Here is a 14,165-nt window from a genome sequence, read left to right on the forward strand (position 1 = left end):
ATACATGCACACACACACATTTAATATGTGAGTGAGGGACATGTCAGTTAGAATGGCTTAAATATCACAAAAGCAAATCTCAACCCCCATTACATTCCACAGAGATGATAGTAATGTGTGTGCCTATGTCTCTGCATACCACATGCTTGCACATACCTGTGAGGGCCAACAGTTGGCATGGATTCCCTGGAATGAGCTACAGGTGGTTGTAAGCTGTCTGGTGTGGGTGCTGGGAATGAACTGAGTCCACTATAAGAGCAGTGAGTGTTCTCAACCACTGAACTATTTCTCCAGATCTGTTAATTACATTAAAGAAAAATGAATGCTGAGCTTAGAGCTTTCCCCACAATGGCTGGGCTCTCTGCCTTCTGTCAAGACAGTGAGCCCTGGTGAAGCTAGACAGTACTCTCAGCCCTGCATTCTCTGAATCTTGTGACTGGCAGACTCAGGGATGCCCTGCGGCCTTTGACTAGCAGCCTGAGTATCAGGGCTAGTTGGAACTCTAGTGGTGATTTGGTTCTATTTGAACTTGCGCAATTTTCATCGCCTTTGAAATCTCATTCAGTTGGGTTTAATAACAAATAAATAATTCATGGGTCCTGGAAAATGAAAGGGAAAGGAAAATAAAGAACTATGTCTTTGGCGATGAACAAAGGGGCAGCTTGACACTCAGCACCACTCCCCAGTGACTGCTTCCAGCACTGACTGGCTTCTGCGAGGGCGCATTAGACCAAAGAAGGGGGTCTCCTTCACCCCACTTCTGTGGGCCAGGAATTGGCAAGAGATAGACATGCTCACCTTCCCTGCAACCTGCCTCCTGCCCACCAATCCTTCCAGTGACCTAGCAGTAATCTCTGACTCTTGTTCCTGTGCATGGGATATGATTAGTTTCAGTAAATGTCAAAAGTGGCTAAGACAGCTTTGATTATTAAAATGGTACTAAAGGTCCCCCGGGGATCACCTGCTGGTTACAAGGTGTGGGACAGGGGTTAGGAGGGGGCTAGACCTCTGACTTCCTTTGGAGAGTGCTGGTCAAACTTAACGGAGTCATCACCCCTTGCTTTCCTAACAAAGGGGCAAGCAGAGTATTCTTCCTTGAGCCTAGAATCACTCAAGAAGTAGCTCAAAGACAGGTACACTACACCCAATCAAGCCCATAGGTCTAACTTCTAGAATGCAGAGCGTCTGGATCCTGGATGTGGGGAGGGAGCAAAAGCCAAGCCTACAAGGTGGAACCCGGTGGGACTGCTGACCCCTGTCAGTTGGCAGTGTTGTGTGTTGAAACTGGGGAGTTGTTGGGGCGAGCGCTTTCCAACCTACTCCCCACTGGCATGGATGGCACACAAGCTGCGGTCCAAGATTTAGCTGTAGGTACCAAGGTTTTAACAACTAGGAAAGTTAGGTAAATGAGAAAATATTCATTTTGATGTTCTTACACAGGAAAGATGTGTAAAAAGCACAGAGTCTCTATTCTTGAGTTGTCCACCACCTAGATTTCCTTTTTTGCAAAAAGATTTATATTGAATTATTTATATCCCAGATGTTTGTTTTATTTACTTGAAATAATTTTTAAAAATGGGTATGGAATAAATATGCAAAATGTTAGTGATAGTCAAAATCTAAGTGATGGTTATGTGAAAAATAATTTTACTGAATGCCATCTACTTTCCACAGTGGTTGAAGCAATTATTTAAAAGCCAACCACTAAGAATCTCCTACAGCTAGGTTCCAATCTGTGCTAGGGGATTATTTGACTTGATGGGGGATGGGGGCATGGGGCGGCAGGGATTACATGATCTGATTGGCAGTCTACTGGCCACATCCCATCACTTGTCAGAGGGGTCAGGACCCTGAAGGAGGGCTCTGGATTTGTGTTTGGGGGCTGAATTAGCAACAGGGAACCTCAGACTTCAGAGCTGAGTGCCTTTGTAGGAAAGGGGAAGTCTACAGGGTAGAAACCCTGGGCCCCTGGTGGGCCAGCATATGGATGTGATGTGAGTTGAAGTTTCAGCAAGAAAGTGATGAGAGAGAGAGAGAGAGAGAGAGAGAGAGAGAGAGAGAGAGAGAGAGCGTATACCTATGTTAAAGATTCTAGAAGACTAAATGACTGAACTTCAAAATTACAAGAAACTAAAATGTTGCAATCCAGAGACAAATTAGCTGTTGTTAGACCCTTTGAAAACCATCCACTGCCACTCCTGTGTCTGACCTAACATCCCGTGGTTATCCAAACCTTAAAATGTGTCCTACATCCACCAACTAGCTTCCATCCCATCCCAGCCCCGTCCTAGTAGGAACCATCTCTCCATCCCAGCCCCGTCCTAGTAGGAACCATCTCTCCATCCCAGCCCCTGATATTGTTAGTTTATATCATTTCTGGTGCCATCATTACTGATGGTGAATATAATTTTCCAAGCGGTGCACACTTAATTCAACTGCTGGGATTCTAGCCATCCATCAGAAAGGGAGATTCCAACAGTACAAGTTTAATCTGGTTGCATGGACAGAGACACAGCTGGCTCCATCACTTGTCTCTGCAATGCCCTGATCTTTCAGACAGAGCACAGTGATGATAATGTCTGCTTTGTAAGAATGTCATAGCAATCACGCGGAAACAGCCATGTCAAACACTTCTAAATGTGTCTGGCAATCAATAAGCACTCAACAAACACTGCCATGAATATTGTCACAGATGTGTGTGCCGCTGAGGAACCTGTCACAGAGAATCATGATTTATGCCAGGGGCTAATGGAAAATATTTATTTTGTTATTTTCTTGTCTAGGTAGCACCAGAGGGGGAAATAAAAATATAAACAGGCAGGTATTTCCCCTTTGTTGGCAAGCATGATTCGTCTGATAAAATTAGATGTCTCTGCTTGTCTATTTTTTTCTGTCTTCAGACTGGAGCAGAAAATCCCATCCAAAAGGAAGGAGAACCCCCAGCCTGGTTTGGATTGACAGGTGATTGAACAGTTGATTTTCAGCAAATTACTGTGGAAGGAGGGTCAGCAATTAAGGATAATACTTTCACATTGCAGAAGTGCATGTGTGTGTGTGTGTGTGTGTGTGTGTGTGTGTGTGTGTGTGTATGAGACAAGATCCTTTCCCTTACACAAATAATAGGCGCACAGGAGCGCTGGCTTGCAGTTAAGAGCACTTGTTGCTCTTGCAGTGGACACAGATTCTGTTCCCAACACCCACATGGCAGCTCACAACTGCTGAGGTTGTCCAGTGCCCTCTTCTAGACCCAAAGGTTACCAGGCACACACAGTATAATTTATATACTTACAACTTAAAAATATTCGTAAACCTTCAATAAAATAAGTAAATCTTTTAAAATGATAAAATAGAAAAAAGTAGTAAAGCGTACATATGTCTACATTTTCAATGTCTGGTTGGTAGTTTTACAGTGACCCAAAGGTGGGGACTGGCACTGTCTAGCTTCCCCTGTACTGCTCCAAATGGTTCTGTTGGCTCTAATGGAAGATGCAAACTTGAAGATGCAATGTCACAAGTGGAGTCCAGGAACTTTGAGGTCAGGAGAATTTGGGCTCAGAACACATGCAGAACACATGGGATGGGGTATCACATGTCTCCGAGACCCCATCACTAACACTGACACCACAGTTCTCAACAACCTGAGGACTTCCCATTAAAGAGATAATAAAAACACCTGGTGACACTGGGCCAGTTATTCCAACAAGGAGCTTCAGAAGGAAGAAATGATGGTATCTTTTAGCAAGAAATTGACAGCAGGTCAGAAGAGTACCTCGACAAAGAGTGAACAGGAAGAAAGCAGTTTTGTACATTGCTTTCTATGACAAGACTTAGGATGAGATCTCCCCATTATCAGACCTTGGAAATGCACAACCATCAACGATCAGCACCATAGGAGAGCCTACTAAACAGCAGGGTTCCTTTTCTTCCCCTGGCTTCTGACTCCCACCATCCTGCTGTCTTCTGGTCTGAGGTTGGCTGCTTTGGGAACCTCATCCAAGAAACTCTGTACCAGCTGTTCTCCTATAACAGGCTGCTTTCATTCAGCCTAAGTCTCTCAAGGTCCATACAAATGTGACATGCCTTAGGATCTTTTTCTTCGTTGAGACTAGATACTCTTTCCTGGTACACACATGGCACATGTCCTTCACCCATTCCTTTGTTAGGGAGTAGATGGCCACTATGGTGTCCAGGCTGTGGAGTCATTGTGCTTGAAATGTATGTGTGGTTACCAGTGTTACTTTAAGAACTTGCTTTTAATTCAAGCACACACATGTGTGGTGTGTATGTGTGTGAGTGTGTGTGTGTGTGTGTGTGTGTGTGTGTGTGTGTGTGTGTGCACTCTATGGAGGCCATAGGTCAACACTGGTTATCTACCTCAGTTGTTCTCTACCTTCCTTTTGGAGACAGAGTCTCTGGCTGAACCTGGAGCTCACCAGTTCCACTAGACCAGCTGGCCAGTGAGCTCCAGGGATCCTCTCATCTCTCTTCCCTCTGCTGGGCTTACAGGCCCATGCCACAGTGCCTGGCTTTCCACACGGATACCAGGGATCCAAGCTCAGGTCCTCACACTTGCAGAACAAGCACTCTTCCTACTGAGCACCTGTCTCCCCAGGCCTGAATTTTAATTCTTTGGGGTAAAAAAGTGGCTAGAGTAATGTTGGATCACATGGCTATGCGTTGGGGTTTTAAACTTATGTGGAGCCTCTATGATGCTTCCAATAGAGACTGCATTACTCTGCATGCCTACCAGAAAGCAGTGCGTAAGGGTGCATCCCGCATCTTTTCAACATGTGCTATCATTTCCTGTATATAAAACTGTCCTGTCTGAAAAGGTGACATCTCACTGAGGTGTCAGTTCTCATTCCTGTGTACCTTGAGGCCATCATGAGCCTTCATAGGAGCTTTTGTCCATTGTTCAGCTGGCTCATTTGATCTTTTGCCCTTAGCTTGTAGATCTCCCTCTGCACAGATTAGCTCCTGTCGCCAGATGTGTGGCTGGTAAACCTTCTCTTGTTGGGCGGACTTCTTTTCCACTCTGCAGACTCTTTGCCTGGCCACCCAGAAGCTCTGAGTTTCATCTAGTCCCACCTGTGAATGTTTGCTTCAGCTGCCTATGTTTACCATGAAAACATTGTCCGTATTGATGCTACAAGGCATTTGCCTGCAGCTTCTGGTAGAGATTTCACAGTTCTGGGGGCTGCATTTGCATCCTTTATCCATTCGGGGTTCTTTTAAAATATCATGGTAAGGTTTCATTCTTCACATGGAAGTCCAGGTTTCCCAGCACCCTTTTTTTGAGACCCCCCCATCTTTTCACCACTGAGTATCTTCTTCACACCTCCCCCCGAAACCTCAGGGGTAAGGCTCAGGTTCTTCCCCTAATCAGGGACTGGGCGTTTCCCTCAGAGCAACTGTTCCTAAGAAAGAAGTAAATCACTGTATTGCATGGAGAAAGGAGGTTGTCTGTTTAAGACAGGGTGATGCCCTGTATAGCAGGAGCTTCCTGGTGCCCATACACATTCTGTGTGATGCCAGCTTCTGAGAGAGGAACCCAGGCCATTTTCCTCTGGGGAAGAACAAGGTGCTCAAACTGGGGCCTGGCTTCTCCCAGTTCTGAGTGTGCCACAAGGTGCTCATCAGACACGAGGCACTTTCCAGCTCCATGGTTGCCTCATTCTCTGTGGGAAAAACTTGTTCAGCATTTGCTAAGGTACCCTGAGCAAGGAAAGCTCTCTGAATCTCAGTTTTGCTAAGTGAAAAACAGAAGGTGCAGTGTCTATACCACAGGGAGCTTAATAAGGCTAAGTGGGGTCCTTACTCTGGCAACAACCATAAAAGCTAAACTTGGTTACTGGAGGTCTGGTGTATTCCTCAAGCTCATCGTGAGTTATGTCTTCCTCAGAAGGAGGACCCAAGTTTATTATCTTCCAATCTGAGGCAGGGAGAGTCTCAGAGCTTGGAGGCTCCCCCAAACTGGACCTCCAGGCACCTGGCAGCAGGTGCCAAGTCAGGGACCCCACCCTCAGTGCCAATGGTCCAGCTTACATTCCATCTCTGGAAACCTGCCTTTGGAAGTGAAGCTGCTCACTGATGGTTGCTGGGGGTCTGACTGTATCACCTTTCTACAGCGTAAGCCTAAAGTGAGAAAAAATGGCAGGCAGAAGGAGAATGGAAAACTGTGCACCACCCCTGGCCATGTGCTGCCAGCTCTCACTAAGCTCCCTGTAGGCTTGAGGTACAATCCTGGATCCAGATTGTTCTGATGTCTCTAGTTCAATGGACTCCATAGGAACCCAAGGACCATATAGGCTTTCGCTATGATGGGCTTAATGTGGGCAACTTTGTGGATGCTTCTATGGCCATCAGATGGAGTTAGAGTCAAGTGTCTCTGAGCCCCCAAGGGGTGATTGACACAGAGAGGAGCTGCTGGTCCTTGGGATGCTTGCTGACTCCAGCTTAAGTGGAGCCACTTTTGCACCTGCTGCAAACAATCACCACCCAGAGGCTCAGGATGGAAGTCTACCTGTAGCCACCGTAAGCTACACTATAAGCCTCGCTGTAAGGTGCATTGTAAGCTTCACTGTCAGGCACACTGTAAACCTCACTGTAGCCTCACTGTAACCTCACTGTAAACCTCACTGTAGCCTCACTGTTAACCTCACTGTAAACCTCACTGTAGCCTCACTGTAACCTCACTGTAAACCTCACTGTAACCTCACTGTAAACCTCACTGTAACTTCACTTTAGCCTCACTGTAAACCTCACTGTAGCCTCACTGTAAACCTCACTGCAGCCTCACTGTAAACCTCACTGTAGCCTCACTGTAAACCTCACTGCAGCCTCACTGTAAACCTCACTGTGGCCTCACTGTAAACCTCACTGTTAACCTCACTGTAAACCTCACTGTTAACCTCACTGTAAACCTCACTGTAGCCTCACTGTAAACCTTACTGCAGCCTCACTGTAAACCTCACTGTAGACTCACTGTAACCTCACTTTAACCTCTCTGTAGCCTCACTGTAAACCTCATTTTAACCTCACTTTAGCCTCACTGTAAACCTCACTGTAGCCTCACTGTAAACCTCACTGCAGCCTCACTGTAAACCTCACTACTATAAACCTCACGATAAGCCTCAAAGCTAGTGGATAACGAACCTTGGTAAAGGATTCTTGGGGTGCAGTTGAAACTATAATCATGAGGGTACGTCTGTGACCCTCCTGTCATCATTAGCATCATTCTACTGGCTCACATCTCAGATTCAGCTGAGATGATAGATGTACGTCTGTCATGATTTAAATGTGAGATATCTCCCATGGGCTGATGTTCTGAATACTTGCAGCAGCTGGTGGCACTAATTTGGGAGCTATTTTATGTCCAGGGAAGAAATTTTTAATAGTAGTATTGGGGGTCGATAGGGCATGAGTACAGCTGTTCACAGAAACCAAAAGAAGGTGACCCCAGGAGATGGAGTTATAGGTGGTTATAAGCCACCTGGTGTGCGTTCTGAGAAGAGCAGTAAGTGCTCTTAACCTTTGAGCCATTCCTTCAACTCTGGGGCTTGTGACCCTTGAAAAGTAGGGTTCCTCTTTTGTACCCATCCCGTATGGAAACACCAGGAAGCAATTATGTTTCACCTCAACTCTTCTATGAAAGTCTCTCACTAAATTTTATCTATTAAAAGTTTTCACAGAAACTCCCATGAATTTACTAGGATGACCCCAGTGAAGACCCCTAGAAATAGCGGATACGTAGCCTGAATTGACCACGTCCTGTGATCAGATTGGTCACTACCCCAATTGTCATTAGAAAGCCTCCATGCAGTAACTGATGGAAACAGATGCAGAGACCCACAGACAAACATTAGGCTGAGCTCGGGGAATCCCTGTGAAGAGAGGCAGAAAGGATTGTAGGAGACAGGGGGGTCAAGAACACCACAAGAAAATCTACAGAAACAGCTAATCGGTCTCTTAGGAACTCACAGCCTGAACCAACAACCAAGAAGCCTGCACAGGATTGACCTGAGCCCTCTACCTATGTGTAACAGTTGTGTAGCTTGGGAATTCCTAACAATGGGAACAGGGCTGTCATACTGGGTTGTCTTGCCCAGCCTAAATACAAGGGGAGGAACTTAGTCTTACTGTAACTTGATATGCCATGTTTTGTTGATACCCATGGGAGGCCTGCCCATTTCTGAACTGAAACAGAGGAGGAGAGGATTGGGGCAAAGGGGAAGAAGGAAGGGAATGGGTGAGGAACTACAGTCCAGATGTAAGATAAATAAATTATAAAAAAGAATATGGAAACACTAAGAAATTTAAAAACAAGTTTTCCCGGAAATTCACATCACACCAGGTTGACGTGTGCTGCTCCCAGTAAAACAAACCTGGCCTATTCTGAAATATAGGTCTGGAAAGGATCTCACATCTGTTCAGGATTCAAGCTCCTTTTAAATATTTGACCAGTCTAACTTTATACAGAAGTACCTTTTCCTTGAGTCATTTCCACCTCTCATGACTCTTCTTGACTCAATTATTAGATCAGTCAAACTTTGTTTAATGATACTTTCTCAATTATTCAAGCCCTGTCTCTTGCCCTAGCTGGTAATCTTGACAGTAAGGCTAAGAACCTGAATACCAATTGTAAAAAGAAAACCAACCAAGCTGTGCGCTCTGAATGGACTCACAGCAAACGTGCCTCTCACTTTATTATTAGTTTCTTTTGAGTCAGGTTTTGCCATGATCTCAGGGTGGCCTTGAACTCATAATCCTCCTGCCTCTGTCTCCTCTGATTCTTAGTCCTTTTCGTCCATGTCTACCGAGGAGCGTCAGAATGGCGGCCTCGGGACTCTGAAGGCTTGTACAGCCAAAGCTCTGCTTCTTCCGTGTTTACTTTCTATAGCAATTGTCAATTAACACATCTGCACCCAAATCTATAAATTAGAAGATTTCTTGACTAGACAATCAGAAACTTGATGTAATCCACCCAGTCCCCAAGAATTTTGTTCCATAGATGATCTACTAAGATACTCCACTGTTGAATAGAAGTTCAGAAAACGCAAAATTTTGCAATTTCACAACATGGTCTCAAATGAGAAACTCAAAATCACTTCTTAGAGGCACACAGGCATGAGACCCTTGGTTCTGAGGTCTATGGAAATAGTTTTACATTTTCCTAATTGTAATTAGGGATTCTTGAAGGTCTAAGCAGTGAATTCATTGTGCATTTCATATCCATACTTAGCAGCTCAGTATCTCTGTCGGCTCTTTGGGGTCAACCATCTAGGTCTGGGACTGGAGAAGGACACAGACACCCTTAACTGCTGCAAGTTTATATGAGAACAATGAGTGAGTGAGATTCCTGTCTCCTTTAGAAAACAAAGAATATTTAGTATGTATGTAGGTAGGTATGTATACACATGTATGAGAGTGTATGCATGTGTGTTTATGAGCAGCTATGTACGTGCACAAAAGATGAGATTGCTGTTTTCCTCTATCTCTCCACACTGATTCCTTTGAGACACAGTCTCACCCAGGGTTCACATTTTCTTGGCTAGGCTGGAAACAAAGACGTCCCAGCTTCTTCTGCCTCTTACCCCCTCCCCCAGAGCTGGAGTTACAGGCGAGCACGGGATACCTGGCTTGTTGCGTGGATGCTGGAATCTGAACCCCTGTCCTCATGATCGTGCAGCAGATATTCCTGACCTCTGAACCCACCCCTCTCCCCCATCGTCTGTTGTAGCCCTTTCTTCGTTCTGGGTTCCATGTGACTTGGAAGCTGGAGGATACATAATGATATCTGCAAAGGGTATGTCCACTGTCTTGAGCTTGGACATGTTCATATTACAGACTACTGCTTGGTGACTGATTGGTTGGTTGTTTTCAGGCTCCGATCACCACAGGGCAGGTAGGTGGCAGGAGCTGGGTAGCACAGAAGGGGAACAGGTGAGCAGAAAGGTAGCAGAGCTCCATCAGGGTTTTGGCAGTGAGGAACACAGTGTGACCAAAACTCTGCCCTGATACAGGGAATCCATCTTTACAGTGTGGGAGAATCAGTGTGGGTTCCAGGGTTGGATGGCAGGGGAACAGGTGTTCCCAAGGTCACAGAGGCTGAGGCTGATGCAATCTCTTGCTTTGGGGGAAAAAAAAGCAGCCATCTGGCTGAGGTCAAACTGTTCAAGGTAACAAGAGTAGAGAGGGATGTTCATATGGAAAATACCTAAGTATAGAGCATTGCATGCACAGGCACAGAGAGAGAGAGAAAGCACAGCACCTGAGCAGGATGGTAGGGCCACCGAGTCTAGGGTCCAGGCAGCCTTACAGACACCAGCTCTGCTCAGAGAACTGCAACTACAGAAAGAGTGACAGAAGTATGAGTCATTGGTCATTGTCACCCCACCAGATAGCACTTGGTAATATGTCTTCAAGATCCTAGGAAGTGGCAGTGTGTTCATTTAGGCAGAGACTCATGGATTTCAGAAATTGGTATGGAGCTGGTGCCACTGTTTCCAACTCCAGTATGTGGTGTGTGTGTGTGTGTGTGTGTGTGTGTGTGTGCGCACGCACGCGCACACATATGTTCCTAAGCATGGGCGTGAAGGTGCCCATGTAGAGGCCAGAAGTCAACTTCAGATGTCAGTGATCAAGGGCTACATTGTTTATAGGGACAGGGTTTCTCACTAGCCTGGAACTCACCTTGTTAGTCAGTGAACTTCAGGAGTCTGCTTGTCTCCACCCACACGGTCCTGGGATTATAAGAAGTCATGAATTTTTTTTTTTTTTTAAAAAAAACCATGGGTTCTGAAGATTGAACTGGGGCCCTTATGTTTGCATGGCAAACCTTTTACTGATCTAACTCTCTCCCTAGCCCTAACCTCTGGCATTTAAAAACAGACAACAAGCAACTCAGGATTTATTTATTTTTGTTTTATGTGTATGAGTGTTTTTCCTGTATGTGTGTATATGTACACCATGTATTCATGCCTGGCATCTAGTGAAGGCAGGAAAGGTTTCTGGTCCTCTGAAACTGGAGTTATAGGTGGTTGTGAGACATGGTACCAGTGTTGAGAACCAAACCTGAGTCCCAAGTAAGTGCATTAAGTGCTTTTAACCACTGAGCCATTTTTTCCATCTCCCTGCCATTTTTATGACACAGGAAAACCTTCCAGAAGTCAGTGGGTCAGAGATAACAGTGTGGGGGGACCCTGGGAGTGTATCATGGAGACATCTTTGAAAGAGGTCCTGTGCTTTTGACAATTTAATAGTCACATGGACACATGACCCTGCACGTAGGAGAGGACCAGGAGTCCCTGGTGTGTACAAAGGCAGGGAAGGGGATGACTGTATCTTTGATGCTTAGGGATAGTGGTAACCAGCAAGCTAGGAACCAACCTGTTGATACTCTCCATACAAACAAGAGTAAACACAAGAGTCACTGATAGGCGACAAGAGAGGTAGGCCTAGACAGGCTTTGACGTCCTGTAAACCAGGCAAAGCCCTGCAATTCCAGTTCGTTCCACTTTGGTCTAGCAATAGCTGTAGCCCCAAGGGGGGAGCTCCATTTCAGTTTCTTCTCCCAGTTTCTGAGGAATCCATCAGAAAATTTGCAGAGGGACTGGAAAAACGACTCATGGGTAAAGTGCTTGCCAGGCACGCATGAAGGCCTGCGTTTGGATCCCTAACACTTGGGTAAAAATCGGGTAAGGCAGCACACCTCTTTACCCTAGCACTAGAGAGAAGGGGTGTGGAGGATGGCAGATCTCTGAAGCTCATTGGCCAAGCAGTCAAGGGATATCAACTAGCTTCAGGTTCAGTGACAGACTCTGCCTCAAAATATAAGTATGGAGTGTGATAGGAGAAAGGCAGAAAGACACTCACTGAAGTCCACTTTTGGTTTGCACACTCACTGTTTGTGTTTTACACATTCATACTACTATGTACATATACCACAAGCACATATACACACTATACCACCCCACCCACACAACATACCCCTTACAGGTACACACCACACTGCTACCCACACAGAAATACCTATCCGTTGTCTTTTTCCCCAATTTCCTCTGCGCTTCCTTCTCTACTGTGGAAACTGATATAATACCAATAATCGCCAGGATTCACTGTGATGACAGCATTCACTGCATCATTCACGGTCATACAGCACGCAGGCTGTGAACAGGTGAGGTTAGAACTCAGACGTGCCTGACCATTTGACTATGATGCTCCATTTTTACCACTGATGTATGATGCTGGGAAGTTCTCAGAATCCCTTCCTCGTATGGTTCTGAGCCAGAGCTCGCCCAAAGTCATACCTGAAGAGAGCTGGGAACCGACGTGAAGCAGCACAGGCCTCGTGCTGTGCTTTCTGTTCTGCTCGCAGTTGGGGCTGACCCAGGAGAGCCAAGAGAGGGTCCAGACTCACCTGCACTCTTCCCTGATACATCCAAGCTCCCTTTCCAATGACCAACCCTGCAATCCCCAAGTCTCACACCAGAACTCCCAGTATCCAAGAATCACGGGCCAAGTCGACAGAACTTTTATCTCCATGGTGCCCCCTGATGGTGGAGGAGCCCAGTCTCTGTAGGGTTCACTACTCAGTGATGGCCTCAGATTTTAATTGCGATTGGAGTATTACCATGGCTCTCAAGGTACTACATTAGCATTTAAGTTTCTCCCCTCCACCATTCTGCTTTTCTGGGTTCTGAATCCCATCTTCATCACTCTTCCTGTTCAGTTAAAGAGTAGATTATAATATTAGGAACTCACTGGTTGTAATAGTTTTAGAACAGAAAAGTTCTAACAATAGCTATGAAAACAAAAGAGTTCCTTATATTGTAAGATGGTTCTCTGAACCCTGCTGACTGGATGTTGGGCTTGAAGAACAGTGGTGTGGGCTCTGGGGATGTGGCCACCCTTGGTAGCACACTTGACTGGCATGTAGGGTACACTGAGTTCCATCCCCAGCCATCCATAAATCAGGCATCGAGGCACATGCCTGCTGCCCCAGCCTACATAGCAAGTTCCAAGCCAGCCTGGGCTACATGAGATCCTGTCTCCTCTCAATTGAATAAATAAAAAATAAAAGCAAGTAAGTTAAAGAACAGTGGTTTGATAGGAAGTTGAATAAACTATCCTGAGATTAAAAGTTCAGCCGAAGGAATTCATGAGGACCAGTGCACTAGGGCGGGTCAGTTGGCTGTCAAAGGACTGACGCACACCTGGGCCATTTTCTTTATTACTTTTCCATGCCTACATCCACATCCGGTTCTCTGTTCATTACTGTATCCTCCTCTGCTTGCTTTGCGTTTGCCTCGCTCTTCTCTCACTAGTTTATTAAACATAGTGCGTTATTGATTTGTGGGCTTTCTTCTTTTTCAATATGAGCACACACTGTAGCTTTCCTCCAAGGATTGCATTCATTGAATCCCCTAAGTTTTGATGCCGTATTTTGTTTGGAGCACAAAACACATTTACTTCCCCGTGGTCTCCTCTTTAATCCATTGGTTATTTATGAGGGCATTGTTTAATCTCCACACATTTGTGTGTGCTTTTTCAGTTTCCCATCTCTTATTGACTTCCCGAAACAATCTGCTGTGATCTGAAGCATGCTTTTCAGGACTGAACGTCAGTCTTGCTGCAAGTATTGAGAACGGCTTCGTTACCAAGCACCTGGGAATGTCCCACAAGCACTGGAGGGACGTGTGTTCTGCTTGTGGGAAGCATCAGTTGCAGTTCACAAGACACTGAGTGTCTCACGTAGGACTTTTGGCAAGAGTACGGCAGGACTGTGAAGACACAAAGCATCAGTCCCTCCTTCCACTAGGAATGCACCACTCATGTAAGTCACATGTGGGCACAGCTTCCCTTCAGAACTGCACAACGCCATCCTGGTTTGCATTCCCTAGAATTCTATCCATAACTAAGAATATACCCATGCCCTTATTCTCTTTGATTAAAATAGCACTTTTTCCAGGGTTGACAGCCATTAAGAGCACTCACTGCTCTTGCAGAGGACTGGCATTTGGATCCCAGGACCCCCTTGGCAGCCATCTACCGTCACCTGTAACTTTAGTTCCAGAAGCTGACTTCTGGCCTGCATGAGTACTCATCACACGCAGGGTACAAGCAAACACTCACACACGTGAAAGCATCTTAACTATGGTTTCTCA

General features: G+C 45.7%; 1 protein-coding gene across 3 annotated transcripts in view; it reads left to right on the forward strand.

Moving 5' to 3' along the window:
- Window positions 1-14,165, forward strand: part of Dpp6 (dipeptidyl peptidase like 6) — an 868,555-nt gene that overhangs the window by 283,821 nt on the left and 570,569 nt on the right. The gene's annotated exons all lie outside the window — the stretch shown is intronic.

This window comes from Myodes glareolus, chromosome 6 (assembly GCF_982192425.1).
Source record: "Myodes glareolus chromosome 6, mMyoGla1.1, whole genome shotgun sequence".
Classification (NCBI taxonomy): domain Eukaryota; kingdom Metazoa; phylum Chordata; class Mammalia; order Rodentia; family Cricetidae; genus Myodes; species Myodes glareolus.